We start from the raw sequence: 20,606 nt of genomic DNA, 5'->3' as shown, positions 1-20,606 counted from the left end.
GCGTTCCCCCAAGTCTCTTGATAAAAATGGTACCTCATTTGTGTGGGTAGGCCTAGAGCCCACGAAAGGAAATGGCCCAAAACACAATGTGGACACATCACTTTTTTCACAGAAAACAGAGGTGTTTTTTACAAAGTGCCTACCTGTGGATTTTGGCCTCTAGCTCAGCCGGCACCTAGGGAAACCTAGCAAACCAGTCCATTTTCGAAAACTAGACACCTAGGTGAATCCAAGATGGGGTGACTTGTGGGGCTATGACCAGGTTCTATTACCCAGAATCCTGTGCAAAACTCAAAATTTGGCCAAAAAAACACTTTTTCCTCTCATTTCGGTGACAGAAAGTTCTGGAATCTGAGAGGAGCCACAAATATCCTTCCACCCATCACTCCCCCAAGTCTCCCAATATAAATGGTACCTCACTTGTGTGCGTAGCCCTAGCGCCCACAAAAGGAAATTGCCCAAAACACAACGTGGACACATCTCATTTTTTCACAGAAAACAGAGGTGTTTTTTACAAAGTGTCTACATGTGGATTTTGGCCTCTACCTCGGCTGGCACCTGGGAAAACCTAGCAAACCTGCGCAGTTTTGAAAACTAGACACCTAGGGGAATCCAAGATGGGATGACTGACCAGGTTCTGTTACACAGAATCCTTTGCAAACCTCAAAATTTGTCCCAAAAACCACTTTTTCCTCTCATTTCGGTGACAGAAAGTTCTGGAATCTGAGACGAGCCACAAATTTCCTTCCACCCAGCGTTCCCCCAAGTCTCTCGATAAAAATGGTACCTCATTTTTGTGGGTAGGCCTAACACCCACGAAAGGAAATGGCCCAAAACACAACGTGGACACATCACATTTTTTCACAGAAAACAGAGGTGTTTTTTACAAAGTGCCTACCTGTGGATTTTGGCCTCTAGCACAGCCGGCACCTGGGGAAACCTAGCAGAAAGTTCTGGAATCTGAGAGGAGCCACAAATATACTTCCACCCAGCACTCCCCCAAGTCTCCCAATATAAATTGTACCTCACTTGTGTGCGTAGCCCTAGCGCCCACAAAAGGAAATTGCCCAAAACACAACGTGGACACATCTCATTTTTTCACAGAAAACAGAGGTGTTTTTTACAAAGTTTTCTACATGTGGATTTTGGCCTCTAGCTCAGCCGGCACCTGGAGAAACCGAGCAAACCTGCACAGCTTTGAAAACTGGACACCTAGGGGAATCCAAGATGGGGTGACTGATCAGGTTCTGTTACCCAAAATCCTTTGCAACCTCAAAATTTGGCACAAAAAAACACTTTTTCCTCTCATTTCGGTGACAGAAAGTTCTGGAATCTGAGACGAACCACGAATTTCCTTCCACCCAGCGTTCCCCCAAGTCTCTCGATAAAAATGGTACCTCATTTGTGTGGGCAGGCCTAACACCCACGAAAGGAAATGGCCCAAAACACAACGTGCACACATCACATTTTTTCACAGAAAACAGAGGTGTTTTTTAAAAAGTGCCTACCTGTGGATTTTGGCCTCTACCTCGGCTGGCACCTGGGAAAACCTAGCAAACCTGCGCAGTTTTGAAAACTAGACACCTAGGGGAATCCAAGATGGGATGACTTGTGGGGCTCTGACCATGTTCTGTTACCCATAATCCTTTGCAAACCTCAAAATTTGGCCAAACAAATACTTTTTCCTCTCATTTCGGTGACAGAAAGTTCTGGAATCTGATACGAGTCACAAATTTCCTCCCACCCAGCATTCCCCCAAGTCTCCCAATGAAAATGGAACCTCACTTGTGTGGGTAGGCCTAGCGCCCAGGAAAGGAAATGGCCCAAAACACAACGTGGACACATCACATTTTTTCACAGAAAACAGAGGTGTTTTTTACAAAATGCCTACCTGTGGATTTTGGCTTCTAGCTCAGCCGGCACCTGGGAAAACCTAGCAAACCTGTACAGTTTTGAAAACTAGACACCCAGGGGAATCCAAGATGGGGATGACTGACCAGGTTCTGTTTCACAGAATCCTTTGCAAACCTCAAAATTTGGCCAAAAAACACTTTTTCCTCTCATTTCGGTGACAGAAAGTTCTGGAATCTGAGACGAGCCACAAATTTCCTTCCACCCAGCGTTCCCCCAAGTCTCTCGATAAAAATGGTACCTCATTTGTGTGGGTAGGCCTAGCGCCCACGAAAGGAAATGGCCCAAAACACAACGTGGACACATCACATTTTTTCACAGAAAACAGAGGTGTTTTTTATAAAGTGCCTACCTGTGGATTTTGGCCTCTAGCTCAGCCGGCACCTGAGGAAACCTAGCAAACCTGCGCAGTTTTGAAAACAAGACACCCAGGGGAATCCAAGATGGGATGACTGACCAGGTTCTGTTACACAGAATCCTTTGCAAACCTCAAAGTTTGGCCAAAAAAAACACTTTTTCCTCTCATTTCGGTGACAGAAAGTTGTGGCATCTGAGAGGAGCCACATATTTCCTCCCACCCAGTATTCCCCCAAGTCTCCCAATAAAAATGGTACCTCACTTGTGTGGGTAGGCCTAGCGCCCACGAAAGGAAATGGCCCAAAACACAACGTGGACACATTACATTTTTTCACAGAAAACAGAGGTGTTTTTTACAAAGTGCCTACCTGTGGATTTTGGCCTCTAGCTCAGCCGGCACCTGGGAAAACCTAGCAAACCTGTACAGTTTTGAAAACTAGGCACCCAGGGGAATCCAAGATGGGATGACTGACCAGGTTCTGTTACACAGAATCCTTTGCAAACCTAAAAGTTTGGCCAAAAAAACACTTTTTCCTCTCATTTCGGTGACAGAAAGTTCTGGAATCTGAGACGAGCCACAAATTTCCTTCCACCCAGCGTTCCCCCAAGTCTCTCGATAAAAATGGTACCTCATTTTTGTGGGTAGGCCTAACACCCACGAAAGGAAATGGCCCAAAACACAACGTGGACACATCACTCACAGAAAACAGAGGTGTTTTTTACAAAGTGCCTACCTGTGGATTTTGGCCTCTAGCACAGCCGGCACCTGGGGAAACCTAGCAAACCAGTCCATTTTTGAAAACTAGACACCTAGGGGAATCCAAGATGGCGTGACTTGTGGGGCTCTGACCAGGTTCTGTTACCCAGAATCCTTTGCAAACCTCAAAATTTGGCCCAAAAACCACTTTTTCCTCTCATTTCGGTGACAGAAAGTTCTGGCATCAGAGACGAGCCACAAATTTCATTCCACCCAGCCTTCCCCCAAGTCTCTTGATAATAATGGTACCTCATTTGTGTGGGTAGGCCTAGCGCCCACAAAAGGAAATGGCCCAAAACACAATGTGGACACATCACTTTTTTCACAGAAAACAGAGGTGTTTTTTACAAAGTGCCTACCTGTGGATTTTGGCCTCTAGCTCAGCCGGCACCTAGGGAAACCTAGCAAACCAGTCCATTTTCGAAAACTAGACACCTAGGTGAATCCAAGATGGGGTGACTTGTGGGGCTATGACCAGGTTCTATTACCCAGAATCCTGTGCAAAACTCAAAATTTGGCCAAAAAAAACACTTTTTCCTCTCATTTCGGTGACAGAAAGTTCTGGAATCTGAGAGGAGCCACAAATATCCTTCCACCCAGCACTCCCCCAAGTCTCCCAATATAAATGGTACCTCACTTGTGTGCGTAGCCCTAGCGCCACAAAAGGAAATTGCCCAAAACACAACGTTGACACATCTCATTTTTTCACAGAAAACAGAGGGTTTTTTTTACAAAGTGTCTACATGTGGATTTTGGCCTCTAGCTCAGCCGGCACCTGGCGAAACCGAGCAAACCTGCACAGCTTTGAAAACTGGACACCTAGGGGAATCCAAGATGGGGTGACTGATCAGGTTCTGTTACCCAAAATCCTTTGCAACCTCAAAATTTGGCACAAAAAAACACTTTTTCCTCTCATTTCGGTGACAGAAAGTTCTGGAATCTGAGACGAACCACAAATTTCCTTCCACCCAGCGTTCCCCCAAGTCTCTCGATAAAAATGGTACCTCATTTGTGTGGGCAGGCCTAACACCCACGAAAGGAAATGGCCCAAAACACAACGTGCACACATCACATTTTTTCACAGAAAACAGAGGTGTTTTTTTAAAAAGTGGCTACCTGTGGATTTTGGCCTCTACCTCGGCTGGCACCTGGGAAAACCTAGCAAACCTGCGCAGTTTTGAAAACTAGACACCTAGGGGAATCCAAGATGGGATGACTTGTGGGGCTCTGACCATGTTCTGTTACCCATAATCCTTTGCAAACCTCAAAATTTGGCCAAACAAATACTTTTTCCTCTCATTTCGGTGACAGAAAGTTCTGGAATCTGATACGAGCCACAAATTTCCTCCCACCCAGCATTCCCCCAAGTCTCCCAATGAAAATGGAACCTCACTTGTGTGGGTAGGCCTAGCGCCCAGGAAAGGAAATGGCCCAAAACACAACGTGGACACATCAAATTTTTTCACAGAAAACAGGGGTGTTTTTTTACAAAATGCCTACCTGTGGATTTTGGCTTCTAGCTCAGCCGGCACCTGGGAAAACCTAGCAAACCTGTACAGTTTTGAAAACTAGACACCCAGGGGAATCCAAGATGGGATGACTGACCAGGTTCTGTTTCACAGAATCCTTTGCAAACCTCAAAATTTGGCCAAAAAAACACTTTTTCCTCTCATTTCGGTGACAGAAAGTTCTGGAATCTGAGACGAGCCACAAATTTCCTTCCACCCAGCGTTCCCCCAAGTCTCTCGATAAAAATGGTACCTCATTTGTGTGGGTATGCCTAGCGCCCACGAAAGGAAATGGCCCAAAACACAACGTGGACACATCACATTTTTTCACAGAAAACAGAAGTGTTTTTTACAAAGTGCCTACCTGTGGATTTTGGCCCTCTAGCTCAGCCGGCACCTGGGAAAACCTAGCAAACCTGTACAGTTTTGAAAACTAGGCACCCAGGGGAATCCAAGATGGGATAACTGACCAGGTTCTGTTACACAGAATCCTTTGCAAACCTCAAAGTTTGGCCAAAAAAACACTTTTTCCTCTCATTTCGGTGACAGAAAGTTCTGGAATCTGAGACGAGCCACAAATTTCCTTCCACCCAGCGTTCCCCCAAGTCTCTCGATAAAAATGGTACCTCATTTTTGTGGGTAGGCCTAACACCCACGAAAGGAAATGGCCCAAAACACAACGTGGAACACATCACATTTTTTCACAGAAAACAGAGGTGTTTTTTTACAAAGTGCCTACCTGTGGATTTTGGCCTCTAGCACAGCCGGCACCTGGGGAAACCTAGCAAACCAGTCCATTTTTGAAAACTAGACACCTAGGGGAATCCAAGATGGCATGACTTGTGGGGCTCTGACCAGGTTCTGTTACCCAGAATCCTTTGCAAACCTCAAAATTTGGCCCAAAAAACACTTTTTCCTCTCATTTCGGTGATCAGAAAGTTCTGGCATCAGAGAGGAGCCACAAATTTCCTCCCATCCAGTATTCCCCAAGTCTCCCAGTAAAAATGGTACCTCACTTGTGTGGGGTAGGCCTAGTGTCCACGAAAGGAAATGGCCCAAAACACAACGTGGACAAATCACATTTTTTCACAGAATACAGAGGTGTTTTTTACAAAGTGCCTACCTGTGGATTTTGGCCTCTAGCTCAGCCGGCACCTGGGGAAACCTAGCAAACCTGTGCAGTTTTGAAAACTAGACACCCAGGGGAATCCAAGATGGGATGACTGACCAGGTTCTGTACACAGAATCCTTTGCAAACCTCAAAGTTTGGCCAAAAAAAACACTTTTTCTTCTCATTTCGGTGACAGAAAGTTCTGGAATCTGAGACGAGCCACAAATTTCCTTACACCCGGCGTTCCCCCAAGTCTCTTGATAAAAATGGTACCTCATTGTGTGGGTAGGCCTAGCGCCCACGAAAGGAAATGGCCCAAAACACAATGTGGACACATCACTTTTTTCACAGAAAACAGAGGTGTTTTTTAAAAAGTGCCTACCTGTGGATTTTGGCCTCTACCTCGGCTGGCACCTGGGAAAACCAAGCAAACCTGCGCAGTTTTGAAAACTAGACACCTAGGGGAATCCAAGATGGGATGACTTGTGGGGCTCTGACCATGTTCTGTTACCCATAATCCTTTGCAAACCTCAAAATTTGGCCAAACAAATACTTTTTCCTCTCATTTCGGTGACAGAAAGTTCTGGAATCTGATACGAGCCACAAATTTCCTCCCACCCAGCATTCCCCCAAGTCTCCCAATGAAAATGGAACCTCACTTGTGTGGGTAGGCCTAGCGCCCAGGAAAGGAAATGGCCCAAAACACAACGTGGACACATCACATTTTTTCACAGAAAACAGAGGTGTTTTTTACAAAATGTCTACCTGTGGATTTTGGCTTCTAGCTCAGCCGGCACCTGGGGAAAACCTAGCAAACCTGTACAGTTTTGAAAACTAGACACCCAGGGGGAATCCAAGATGGGATGACTGACCAGGTTCTGTTTCACAGAATCCTTTTGCATACCTAAAAATTTGGCCAAAAAAACACTTTTTCCTCTCATTTCGGTGACAGAAAGTTCTGGAATCTGAGACGAGCCACAAATTTCCTTCCACCCAGCGTTCCCCCAAGTCTCTCGATAAAAATGGTACCTCATTTGTGTGGGTAGGCCTAGCGCCCACGAAAGGAAATGGCCCAAAACACAACGTGGACACATCACATTTTTTTCACAGAAAACAGAGGTGTTTTTTACAAAGTGCCTACCTGTGGATTTTGGCCTCTAGCACAGCCGGCACCTGGGGAAACCTAGCAAACCAGTCCATTTTTGAAAACTAGACACCTAGGGGAATCCAAGATGGCGTGACTTGTGGGGCTCTGACCAGGTTCTGTTACCCAGAATCCTTTGGCAAACCTCAAAATTTGGCCCAAAAAACACTTTTTCCTCTCATTTCGGTGACAGAAAGTTCTGGCATCAGAGAAGAGCCACAAATTTCCTCCCCATCCAGTATTCACCCAAGTCTCCCAGTAAAAATGGTACCTCACTTGTGTGGGTAGGCCTAGTGTCCACGAAAGGAAATGGCCCAAAACACAACGTGGACACATCACATTTTTTCACAGAAAACAGAGGTGTTTTTTTACAAAGTGCCTACCTGTGGATTTTGGCCTCTAGCTCAGCCGGCACCTGGGGAAACCTAGCAAACCTGTGCAGTTTTGAAAACTAGACACCCAGGGGAATCCAAGATGGGATGACTGACCAGGTTCTGTTACACAGAATCCCTTTGCAAACCTCAAAGTTTGGCCAAAAAAACACTTTTTCCTCCCATTTCGGTGACAGAAAGTTCTGGAATCTGAGACGAGCCACAAATTTCCTTACACCGGCGTTCCCCAAGTCTCTTGATAAAAATGGTACCTCATTTGTGTGGGTAGGCCTAGAGCCCACGAAAGGAAATGGCCCAAAACACAATGTGGACACATCACTTTTTTCACAGAAAACAGAGGTGTTTTTTACAAAGTGCCTACCTGTGGATTTTGGCCTCTAGCTCAGCCGGCACCTAGGGAAACCTAGCAAACCAGTCCATTTTCGAAAACTAGACACCTAGGTGAATCCAAGATGGGGTGACTTGTGGGGCTATGACCAGGTTCTATTACCCAGAATCCTGTGCAAAACTCAAAATTTGGCCAAAAAAACACTTTTTCCTCTCATTTCGGTGACAGAAAGTTCTGGAATCTGAGAGGAGCCACAAATATCCTTCCACCCATCACTCCCCCAAGTCTCCCAATATAAATGGTACCTCACTTGTGTGCGTAGCCCTAGCGCCCACAAAAGGAAATTGCCCAAAACACAACGTGGACACATCTCATTTTTTCACAGAAAACAGAGGTGTTTTTTACAAAGTGTCTACATGTGGATTTTGGCCTCTACCTCGGCTGGCACCTGGGAAAACCTAGCAAACCTGCGCAGTTTTGAAAACTAGACACCTAGGGGAATCCAAGATGGGATGACTGACCAGGTTCTGTTACACAGAATCCTTTGCAAACCTCAAAATTTGTCCCAAAAACCACTTTTTCCTCTCATTTCGGTGACAGAAAGTTCTGGAATCTGAGACGAGCCACAAATTTCCTTCCACCCAGCGTTCCCCCAAGTCTCTCGATAAAAATGGTACCTCATTTTTGTGGGTAGGCCTAACACCCACGAAAGGAAATGGCCCAAAACACAACGTGGACACATCACATTTTTTCACAGAAAACAGAGGTGTTTTTTACAAAGTGCCTACCTGTGGATTTTGGCCTCTAGCACAGCCGGCACCTGGGGAAACCTAGCAGAAAGTTCTGGAATCTGAGAGGAGCCACAAATATCCTTCCACCCATCACTCCCCCAAGTCTCCCAATATAAATGGTACCTCACTTGTGTGCGTAGCCCTAGCGCCCACAAAAGGAAATTGCCCAAAACACAACGTGGACACATCTCATTTTTTCACAGAAAACAGAGGTGTTTTTTTACAAAGTGTCTACATGTGGATTTTGGCCTCTAGCTCAGCCGGCACCTGGAGAAACCGAGCAAACCTGCACAGCTTTGAAAACTGGACACCTAGGGGAATCCAAGATGGGGTGACTGATCAGGTTCTGTTACCCAAAATCCTTTGCAACCTCAAAATTTGGCACAAAAAAACACTTTTTCCTCTCATTTCGGTGACAGAAAGTTCTGGAATCTGAGACGAACCACAAATTTCCTTCCACCCAGCGTTCCCCCAAGTCTCTCGATAAAAATGGTACCTCATTTGTGTGGGCAGGCCTAACACCCACGAAAGGAAATGGCCCAAAACACAACGTGCACACATCACATTTTTTCACAGAAAACAGAGGTGTTTTTTAAAAAGTGCCTACCTGTGGATTTTGGCCTCTACCTCGGCTGGCACCTGGGAAAACCTAGCAAACCTGCGCAGTTTTGAAAACTAGACACCTAGGGGAATCCAAGATGGGATGACTTGTGGGGCTCTGACCATGTTCTGTTACCCATAATCCTTTGCAAACCTCAAAATTTGGCCAAACAAATACTTTTTCCTCTCATTTCGGTGACAGAAAGTTCTGGAATCTGATACGAGCCACAAATTTCCTCCCACCCAGCATTCCCCCAAGTCTTCCAATGAAAATGGAACCTCACTTGTGTGGGTAGGCCTAGCGCCCAGGAAAGGAAATGGCCCAAAACACAACGTGGACACATCACATTTTTTCACAGAAAACAGAGGTGTTTTTTACAAAATGCCTACCTGTGGATTTTGGCTTCTAGCTCAGCCGGCACCTGGGAAAACCTAGCAAACCTGTACAGTTTTGAAAACTAGACACCCAGGGGAATCCAAGATGGGATGACTGACCAGGTTCTGTTTCACAGAATCCTTTGCAAACCTCAAAATTTGGCCAAAAAAACACTTTTTCCTCTCATTTCGGTGACAGAAAGTTCTGGAATCTGAGACGAGCCACAAATTTCCTTCCACCCAGCGTTCCCCCAAGTCTCTCGATAAAAATGGTACCTCATTTGTGTGGGCAGGCCTAACACCCACGAAAGGAAATGGCCCAAAACACAACGTGCACACATCACATTTTTTCACAGAAAACAGAGGTGTTTTTTAAAAAGTGCCTACCTGTGGATTTTGGCCTCTACCTCGGCTGGCACCTGGGAAAACCTAGCAAACCTGCGCAGTTTTGAAAACTAGACACCTAGGGGAATCCAAGATGGGATGACTTGTGGGGCTCTGACCATGTTCTGTTACCCATAATCCTTTGCAAACCTCAAAATTTGGCCAAACAAATACTTTTTCCTCTCATTTCGGTGACAGAAAGTTCTGGAATCTGATACGAGCCACAAATTTCCTCCCACCCAGCATTCCCCCAAGTCTTCCAATGAAAATGGAACCTCACTTGTGTGGGTAGGCCTAGCGCCCAGGAAAGGAAATGGCCCAAAACACAACGTGGACACATCACATTTTTTCACAGAAAACAGAGGTGTTTTTTACAAAATGCCTACCTGTGGATTTTGGCTTCTAGCTCAGCCGGCACCTGGGAAAACCTAGCAAACCTGTACAGTTTTGAAAACTAGACACCCAGGGGAATCCAAGATGGGATGACTGACCAGGTTCTGTTTCACAGAATCCTTTGCAAACCTCAAAATTTGGCCAAAAAAACACTTTTTCCTCTCATTTCGGTGACAGAAAGTTCTGGAATCTGAGACGAGCCACAAATTTCCTTCCACCCAGCGTTCCCCCAAGTCTCTCGATAAAAATGGTACCTCATTTGTGTGGGTAGGCCTAGCGCCCACGAAAGGAAATGGCCCAAAACACAACGTGGACACATCACATTTTTTCACAGAAAACAGAGGTGTTTTTTATAAAGTGCCTACCTGTGGATTTTGGCCTCTAGCTCAGCCGGCACCTGAGGAAACCTAGCAAACCTGCGCAGTTTTGAAAACAAGACACCCAGGGGAATCCAAGATGGGATGACTGACCAGGTTCTGTTACACAGAATCCTTTGCAAACCTCAAAGTTTGGCCAAAAAAACACTTTTTCCTCTCATTTCGGTGACAGAAAGTTGTGGCATCTGAGAGGAGCCACATATTTCCTCCCACCCAGTATTCCCCCAAGTCTCCCAATAAAAATGGTACCTCACTTGTGTGGGTAGGCCTAGCGCCCACGAAAGGAAATGGCCCAAAACACAACGTGGACACATTAAATTTTTTCACAGAAAACAGAGGTGTTTTTTACAAAGTGCCTACCTGTGGATTTTGGCCTCTAGCTCAGCCGGCACCTGGGAAAACCTAGCAAACCTGTACAGTTTTGAAAACTAGGCACCCAGGGGAATCCAAGATGGGATGACTGACCAGGTTCTGTTACACAGAATCCTTTGCAAACCTAAAAGTTTGGCCAAAAAAACACTTTTTCCTCTCATTTCGGTGACAGAAAGTTCTGGAATCTGAGACGAGCCACAAATTTCCTTCCACCCAGCGTTCCCCCAAGTCTCTCGATAAAAATGGTACCTCATTTTTGTGGGTAGGCCTAACACCCACGAAAGGAAATGGCCCAAAACACAACGTGGACACATCACATTTTTTCACAGAAAACAGAGGTGTTTTTTACAAAGTGCCTACCTGTGGATTTTGGCCTCTAGCACAGCCGGCACCTGGGGAAACCTAGCAAACCAGTCCATTTTTTAAAACTAGACACCTAGGGGAATCCAAGATGGCGTGACTTGTGGGGCTCTGACCAGGTTCTGTTACCCAGAATCCTTTGCAAACCTCAAAATTTGGCCCAAAAACCACTTTTTCCTCTCATTTCGGTGACAGAAAGTTCTGGCATCAGAGACGAGCCACAAATTTCATTCCACCCAGCCTTCCCCCAAGTCTCTTGATAATAATGGTACCTCATTTGTGTGGGTAGGCCTAGCGCCCACAAAAGGAAATGGCCCAAAACACAATGTGGACACATCACTTTTTTCACAGAAAACAGAGGTGTTTTTTACAAAGTGCCTACCTGTGGATTTTGGCCTCTAGCTCAGCCGGCACCTAGGGAAACCTAGCAAACCAGTCCATTTTCGAAAACTAGACACCTAGGTGAATCCAAGATGGGGTGACTTGTGGGGCTATGACCAGGTTCTATTACCCAGAATCCTGTGCAAAACTCAAAATTTGGCCAAAAAAACACTTTTTCCTCTCATTTCGGTGACAGAAAGTTCTGGAATCTGAGAGGAGCCACAAATATCCTTCCACCCAGCACTCCCCCAAGTCTCCCAATATAAATGGTACCTCACTTGTGTGCGTAGCCCTAGCGCCCACAAAAGGAAATTGTCCAAAACACAACGTTGACACATCTCATTTTTTCACAGAAAACAGAGGGGTTTTTTACAAAGTGTCTACATGTGGATTTTGGCCTCTAGCTCAGCCGACACCTGGAGAAACCGAGCAAACCTGCACAGCTTTGAAAACTGGACACCTAGGGGAATCCAAGATGGGGTGACTGATCAGGTTCTGTTACCCAAAATCCTTTGCAACCTCAAAATTTGGCACAAAAAAACACTTTTTCCTCTCATTTCGGTGACAGAAAGTTCTGGAATCTGAGACGAACCACAAATTTCCTTCCACCCAACGTTCCCCCAAGTCTCTCGATAAAAATGGTACCTCATTTGTGTGGGCAGGCCTAACACCCACGAAAGGAAATGGCCCAAAACACAACGTGCACACATCACATTTTTTCACAGAAAACAGAGGTGTTTTTTAAAAAGTGGCTACCTGTGGATTTTGGCCTCTACCTCGGCTGGCACCTGGGAAAACCTAGCAAACCTGCGCAGTTTTGAAAACTAGACACCTAGGGGAATCCAAGATGGGATGACTTGTGGGGCTCTGACCATGTTCTGTTACCCATAATCCTTTGCAAACCTCAAAATTTGGCCAAACAAATACTTTTTCCTCTCATTTCGGTGACAGAAAGTTCTGGAATCTGATACGAGCCACAAATTTCCTCCCACCCAGCATTCCCCCAAGTCTCCCAATGAAAATGGAACCTCACTTGTGTGGGTACGCCTAGCGCCCAGGAAAGGAAATGGCCCAAAACACAACGTGGACACATCACATTTTTTCACAGAAAACAGGGGTGTTTTTTACAAAATGCCTACCTGTGGATTTTGGCTTCTAGCTCAGCCGGCACCTGGGAAAACCTAGCAAACCTGTACAGTTTTGAAAACTAGACACCCAGGGGAATCCAAGATGGGATGACTGACCAGGTTCTGTTTCACAAAATCCTTTGCAAACCTCAAAATTTGGCCAAAAAAACACTTTTTCCTCTCATTTCGGTGACAGAAAGTTCTGGAATCTGAGACGAGCCACAAATTTCCTTCCACCCAGCGTTCCCCCAAGTCTCTCGATAAAAATGGTACCTCATTTGTGTGGGTATGCCTAGCGCCCACGAAAGGAAATGGCCCAAAACACAACGTGGACACATCACATTTTTTCACAGAAAACAGAGGTGTTTTTTACAAAGTGCCTACCTGTGGATTTTGGCCTCTAGCTCAGCCGGCACCTGGGAAAACCTAGCAAACCTGTACAGTTTTGAAAACTAGGCACCCAGGGGAATCCAAGATGGGATAACTGACCAGGTTCTGTTACACAGAATCCTTTGCAAACCTCAAAGTTTGGCCAAAAAAACACTTTTTCCTCTCATTTCGGTGACAGAAAGTTCTGGAATCTGAGACGAGCCACAAATTTCCTTCCACCCAGCGTTCCCCCAAGTCTCTCGATAAAAATGGTACCTCATTTTTGTGGGTAGGCCTAACACCCACGAAAGGAAATGGCCCAAAACACAACGTGGACACATCACATTTTTTCACAGAAAACAGAGGTGTTTTTTATAAAGTGCCTACCTGTGGATTTTGGCCTCTAGCACAGCCGGCACCTGGGGAAACCTAGCAAACCAGTCCATTTTCGAAAACTAGATACCTAGGTGAATCTAAGATGGGGTGACTTGTGGGGCTCTGACCAGGTTCTATTACCCAGGATCCTGTGCAAAACTCAAAATTTGGCCAAAAAAACATTTTTTCCCTCTCATTTCGGTGACAGAAAGTTCTGGAATCTGAGAGGAGCCACAAATTTCCTCCCACCCAGTGTTCCCCCAAGTCTCCCAATGAAAATGGTACCTCACTTGTGTGGGTAGGCCTAGCGCCCAGTAAAGGAAATGGCCCAAAACACAACGTGGACACATCACATTTTTTCACAGAAAACAGAGGTGTTTTTTATAAAGTGCCTACCTGTGGATTTTGGCCTCTAGCTCAGCCGGCACCTGGGGAAACCTAGCAAACCTGTGCAGTTTTGAAAACTAGACACCCAGGGGAATCCAAGATGGGATGACTGACCAGGTTCTGTTACACAGAATCCTTTGCAAACCTCAAAGTTTGGCCAAAAAAACACTTTTTCCTCTCATTTCGGTGACAGAAAGTTCTGGAATCTGAGACGAGCCACAAATTTCCTTACACCCGGCGTTCCCCCAAGTCTCTTGATAAAAATGGTACCTCATTTGTGTGGGTAGGCCTAGCGCCCACGAAAGGAAGTGGCCCAAAACACAATGTGGACACATCACTTTTTTCACAGAAAACAGAGGTGTTTTTTACAAAGTGCCTACCTGTGGATTTTGGCCTCTAGCTCAGCCGGCACCTAGGGAAACCTAGCAAACCAGTCCATTTTCGAAAACTAGACACCTAGGTGAATCCAAGATGGGGTGACTTGTGGGGCTATGACCAGGTTCTATTACCCAGAATCCTGTGCAAAACTCAAAATTTGGCCAAAAAAACACTTTTTCCTCTCATTTCGGTGACAGAAAGTTCTGGAATCTGAGAGGAGCACAAATATCCTTCCACCCAGCACTCCCCAAGTCTCCAATATAAATGGTACCTCACTTGTGTGCGTAGCCCTAGCGCCCACAAAAGGAAATTGCCCAAAACACAACGTGGACACATCTCATTTTTTCACAGAAAACAGAGGTGTTTTTTACAAAGTGTCTACATGTGGATTTTGGCCTCTAGCTCAGCCGGCACCTGGAGAAACCGAGCAAACCTGCACAGCTTTGAAAACTGGACACCTAGGGAATCCAAGATGGGTTGACTGATCACGTTCTGTTACCCAAAATCCTTTGCAACCTCAAAATTGGCACAAAAAAACACTTTTTCCTCTCATTTCGTGACAGAAAGTTCTGGAATCTGAGACGAACCACAAATTTCCTTCCACCCAGCGTTCCCCCAAGTCTCTCGATAAAAATGGTACCTCATTTGTGTGGGCAGGCCCTAACATCCACGAAAGGAAATGGCCCAAAACACAACGTGCACACATCACATTTTTTCACAGAAAACAGAGGTGTTTTATAAAAAGTGCCTACCTGTGGATTTTGGCCTCTACCTCGGCTGGCACCTGGGTAAACCTAGCAAACCTGTGCAGTTTTGAAAACTAGACACCTAGGGGAATCCAAGATGGGATGACTTGTGGGGCTCTGACCATGTTCTGTTACCCATAATCCTTTGCAAACCTCAAAATTTGGCCAAACAAATACTTTTTCCTCTCATTTCGGTGACAGAAAGTTCTGGAATCTGATACGAGCCACAAATTTCCTCCCACCCAGCATTCCCCAAGTCTCCAATGAAAATGGAACCTCACTTGTGTGGGTAGGCCTAGCGCCCACGAAAGGAAATGGCCCAAAACACAACGTGGACACATCACATTTTTCACAGAAAACAGAGGTGTTTTTTACAAAATGCCTACCTGTGGATTTTGGCTTCTAGCTCAGCGGCACCTGGGAAAACCTAGCAAACCTGTACAGTTTTGAAAACTAGACACCCAGGGGAATCCAAGATGGGATGACTGACCAGGTTCTGTTCACAGAATCCTTTGCAAACCTCAAAATTTGGCCAAAAAAACACTTTTTCCTCTCATTTCGGTGACAGAAAGTTCTGGAATCTGAGACGAGCCACAAATTTCCTTCCACCCAGCGTTCCCCCAAGTCTCTCGATAAAAATGGTACCTCATTTGTGTGGGTAGGCCTAGCGCCCACGAAAGGAAATGGCCAAAACACAACGTGGACACATCACATTTTTTCACAGAAAACAGAGGTGTTTTTTATAAAGTGCCTACCTGTGGATTTGGCCTCTAGCTCAGCCGGCACCTGAGGAAACCTAGCAAACCTGCGCAGTTTTGAAAACTAGACACCCAGGGGAATCCAAGATGGGATGACTGACCAGGTTCTGTTACACAGAATCCTTTGCAAACCTCAAAGTTTGGCCAAAAAAACACTTTTTCCTCTCATTTCGGTGACAGAAAGTTGTGGCATCTGAGAGGAGCCACATATTTCCTCCCACCCAGTATTCCCCAAGTCTCCAATAAAAATGGTACCTCACTTGTGTGGGTAGGCTAGCGCCCACGAAAGGAAATGGCCCAAAACACAACGTGGACACATTACATTTTTTCACAGAAAACAGAGGTGTTTTTTACAAAGTGCCTACCTGTGGATTTTGGCCTCTAGCTCAGCCGGCACCTGGGAAAACCTAGCAAACCTGTACAGTTTTGAAAACTAGGCACCCAGGGGAATCCAAGATGGGATGACTGACCAGGTTCTGTTACACAGAATCCTTTGCAAACCTCAAAGTTTGGCCAAAAAAAACACTTTTTCCTCTCATTTCGGTGACAGAAAGTTCTGGAATCTGAGACGAGCCACAAATTTCCTTCCACCCAGCGTTCCCCCAAGTCTCTCGATAAAAATGGTACCTCATTTTTGTGGGTAGGCCTAACACCCACGAAAGGAAATGGCCCAAAACACAACGTGGACACATCACATTTTTTCACAGAAAACAGAGGTGTTTTTTACAAAGTGCCTACCTGTGGATTTGGCCTCTAGCACAGCCGGCACCTGGGGAAACCTAGCAAACCAGTCCATTTTTGAAAACTAGACACCTAGGGGAATCCAAGATGGCGTGACTTGTGGGGCTCTGACCAGGTTCTGTTACCCAGAATCCTTTGCAAACCTGAAAATTTGGCCCCAAAAAACACTTTTCCTCTCATTTCGGTGACAGAAAGTTCTGGCATCAGAGAGGAGCCACAAATTTCCTCCCATCCAGTATTCCCCCAAGTCTCCCAGTAAAAATGGTACCTCACTTGTGTGGGTAGGTCTAGTGTCCACGAAAGGAAATGGCCCAAAACACAACGTGGACACATCACATTTTTCACAGAAAACAGAGGTGTTTTTTACAAAGTGCCTACCTGTGGGTTTTGGCCTCTAGCTCATCCGGCACCTGGGGAAACCTAGCAAACCTGCGCAGTTTTAAAAACTAGACACCCAGGGGAATCCAAGATGGGATGACTGACCAGGTTCTGTTACACAGAATCCTTTGCAAACCTCAAAGTTTGGCCAAAAAAACACTTTTCCTCTCATTTCGGTGACAGAAAGTTCTGGAATCTGAGACGAGCCACAAATTTCCTTACACCCGGCGTTCCCCCAAGTCTCTTGATAAAAATGGTACGTTCATTTGTGTGGGTAGGCCTAGCGCCCACGAAAGGAAATGGCCCAAAACACAACGTGGACACATCAAATTTTTCACAGAAAACAGAGGTGTTTTTTACAAAGTGCCTACATGTGGATTTTCACCTCTAGCTCAGCCGGCAGCTGGGGAAACCTAGCAAACTAGGTCCATTTTTGAAAACTAGACACCTAGGTGAATCCAAGATGGGGTGACTTGTGGGGCTCTGACCAGGTTCTATTACCCAGAATCCTGTGCAAAACTCAAAATTTGGCCAAACAAACACTTTTTCCTCTCATTTCGGTGACAGAAAGTTCTGGAATCTGAAAGGAGCCACAAATTTCCTTCCACCCAGCATTCCCCCAAGTCTCCCAATATAAATGGTACCTCACTTGTGTGGGTAGCCCTAGCGCCCACAAAAGGAAATTGCCCAAAACACAACGTGGACACATCACAATTTTTCACAGAAAACAGAGGTGTTTTTTAAAAAGTGCCTACATGTGGATTTTTGGCCTCTAGCTCGGCTGGCACCTGGGAAAACCTAGCAAACCTGCGCAGTTTTGAAAACTAGACACCTAGGGGAATCCAAGATGGGATGACTTGTGGGGCTCTGACCATGTTCTGTTACCCATAATCCTTTGCAAACCTCAAAATTTGGCCCAAACAAATACTTTTTCCTCTCATTTCGGTGACAGAAAGTTCTGGAATCTGATACGAGCCACAGATTTCCTCCCACCCAGCATTCCCCCAAGTCTCCCAATGAAAATGGAACCTCACTTGTGTGGGTAGGCCTAGCGCCCAGGAAAGGGAAATGGCCCAAAACACAACGTGGACACATCACATTTTTTCACAGAAAACAGAGGTGTTTTTTACAAAATGCCTACCTGTGGATTTTGCTTCTAGCTCAGCCGGACCTAGCAAACCTGTACAGTTTTGAAAACTAGACACCCAGGGGAATCCAAGATGGGATGACTGACCAGGTTCTGTTTCACAGAATCCTTTGCAAACCTCAAAATTTGGCCAAAAAAACACTTTTTCCTCTCATTTCGGTGACAGAAAGTTCTGGAATCTGAGACGAGCCACAAATTTCCTTCCACCCAGCGTTCCCCCAAGTCTCTCGATAAAAATGGTACCTCATTTGTGTGGGTAGGCCTAGTGCCCACGAAAGGAAATGGCCCAAAACACAACGTGGACACATCACATTTTTTCACAGAAAACAGAGGTGTTTTTTATAAAGTGCCTACCTGTGGATTTTGGCCTCTAGCTCAGCCGGCACCTGGGGAAACCTAGCAAACCTGCGCAGTTTTGAAAACTAGACACCCAGGGGAATCCAAGATGGGATGACTTGTGGGGCTCTGACCATGTTCTGTTACCCATAATCCTTTGCAAACCTCAAACTTTGGCCAAACAAATACTTTTTCCTCTCATTTCGGTGACAGAAAGTTCTGGAATCTGATACGAGCCACAAATTTCCTCCCACCCAGCATTCCCCCAAGTCTCCCAATGAAAATGGAACCTCACTTGTGTGGGTAGGCCTAGCGCCCAGGAAAGGAAATGGCCCAAAACACAACGTGGACACATCACATTTTTTCACAGAAAACAGAGGTGTTTTTTACAAAATGCCTACCTGTGGATTTTGGCTTCTAGCTCAGCCGGCACCTGGGAAAACCTAGCAAACCTGTACAGTTTTGAAAACTAGACACCCAGGGGAATCCAAGATGGGATGACTGACCAGGTTCTGTTTCACAGAATCCTTTGCAAACCTCAAAATTTGGCCAAAAAAACACTTTTTCCTCTCATTTCGGTGACAGAAAGTTCTGGAATCTGAGACGAGCCACAAATTTCCTTCCACCCAGCGTTCCCCCAAGTCTCTCGATAAAAATGGTACCTCATTTGTGTGGGTAGGCCTAGCGCCCACGAAAGGAAATGGCCCAAAACACAACGTGGACACATCACATTTTTTCACAGAAAACAGAGGTGTTTTTTATAAAGTGCCTACCTGTGGGTTTTTGGCCTCTAGCTCAGCCGGCACCTGGGGAAACCTAGCAAACCTGCGCAGTTTTGAAAACTAGACACCCAGGGGAATCCAAGATGGGATGACTTGTGGGGCTCTGACCATGTTCTGTTACCCATAATCCTTTGCAAACCTCAAACTTTGGCCAAACAAATACTTTTTCCTCTCATTTCGGTGACAGAAAGTTCTGGAATCTGATACGAGCCACAAATTTCCTCCCACCCAGCATTTCCCCCAAGTCTCCCAATGAAAATGGAACCTCACTTGTGTGGGTAGGCCTAGCGCCCACGAAAGGAAATGGCCCAAAACACAACGTGGACACATCACATTTTTTCACAGAAAACAGAGGTGTTTTTTACAAAGTGCCTACCTGTGGATTTTGGCCTCTAGCTCAGCCGGCACCTGGGAAAACTTAGCAAACCTGTACAGTTTTCAAAACTAGGCACCCAGGGGATTCCAAGATGGGATGACTGACCAGGTTCTGTTACACAGAATCCTTTGCAAACCTCAAAGTTTGGCCAAAAAAACACTTTTTCCTCTCATTTCGGTGACAGAAAGTTCTGGCATCTGAGACGAGCCACAGATTTCCTTCCACCCAGCGTTCCCCCAAGTCTCTCGATAAAAATGGTACCTCATTTGTGTGGGTAGGCCTAACACCCACGAAAGGAAATGGCCCAAAACACAACGTGGACACATCACATTTTTTCACAGAAAACAGAGGTGTTTTTTACAAAGTGCCTACCTGTGGATTTTGGCCTTTAGCACAGCCGGCACCTGGGGAAACCTAGCAAACCAGTCCATTTTTGAAAACTAGACACCTAGGGGAATCCAAGATGGCGTGACTTGTGGGGCTCTGACCAGGTTCTGTTACCCAGAATCCTTTGCAAACCTCAAAATTTGGCCCAAAAAACACTTTTTCCTCTCATTTCGGTGACAGAAAGTTCTGGCATCAGAGAGGAGCCACAAATTTCCTCCCATCCAGTATTCCCCCAAGTCTCCCAGTAAAAATGGTACCTCACTTGTGTGGGTAGGCCTAGTGTCCACGAAAGGAAATGGCCCAAAACACAACGTGGACACATCACATTTTTTCACAGAAAACAGAGGTGTTTTTTACAAATTGCCTACCTGTGGATTTTGGCCTGTAGCTCAGCCGGCACCTGGGGAAACCTAGCAAACCTGTGCAGTTTTGAAAACTAGACACCCAGGGGAATCCAAGATGGGATGACTGACCAGGTTCTGTTACAAAGAATCCTTTGCAAACCTCAAAGTTTGGCCAAAAAAACACTTTTTCCTCTCATTTCGGTGACAGAAAGTTCTGGAATCTGAGACGAGCCACAAATTTCATTACACCCGGCGTTCCCCCAAGTCTCTTGATAAAAATGGTACGTCATTTGTGTGGGTAGGCCTAGCGCCCACGAAAGGAAATGGCCCAAAACACAACGTGGACACATCAAATTTTTTCACAGAAAACAAAGGTGTTTTTTACAAAGTGCCTACATGTGGATTTTCGCCTCTAGCTCAGCCGGCACCTGGGG

Source organism: Pleurodeles waltl, chromosome 3_1 (genome assembly GCF_031143425.1).
Source record: "Pleurodeles waltl isolate 20211129_DDA chromosome 3_1, aPleWal1.hap1.20221129, whole genome shotgun sequence".
Lineage (NCBI taxonomy): Eukaryota > Metazoa > Chordata > Amphibia > Caudata > Salamandridae > Pleurodeles > Pleurodeles waltl.
The sequence above is the reverse complement of the archived record's forward strand: the minus strand, read 5'-3'. Positions refer to the sequence as shown.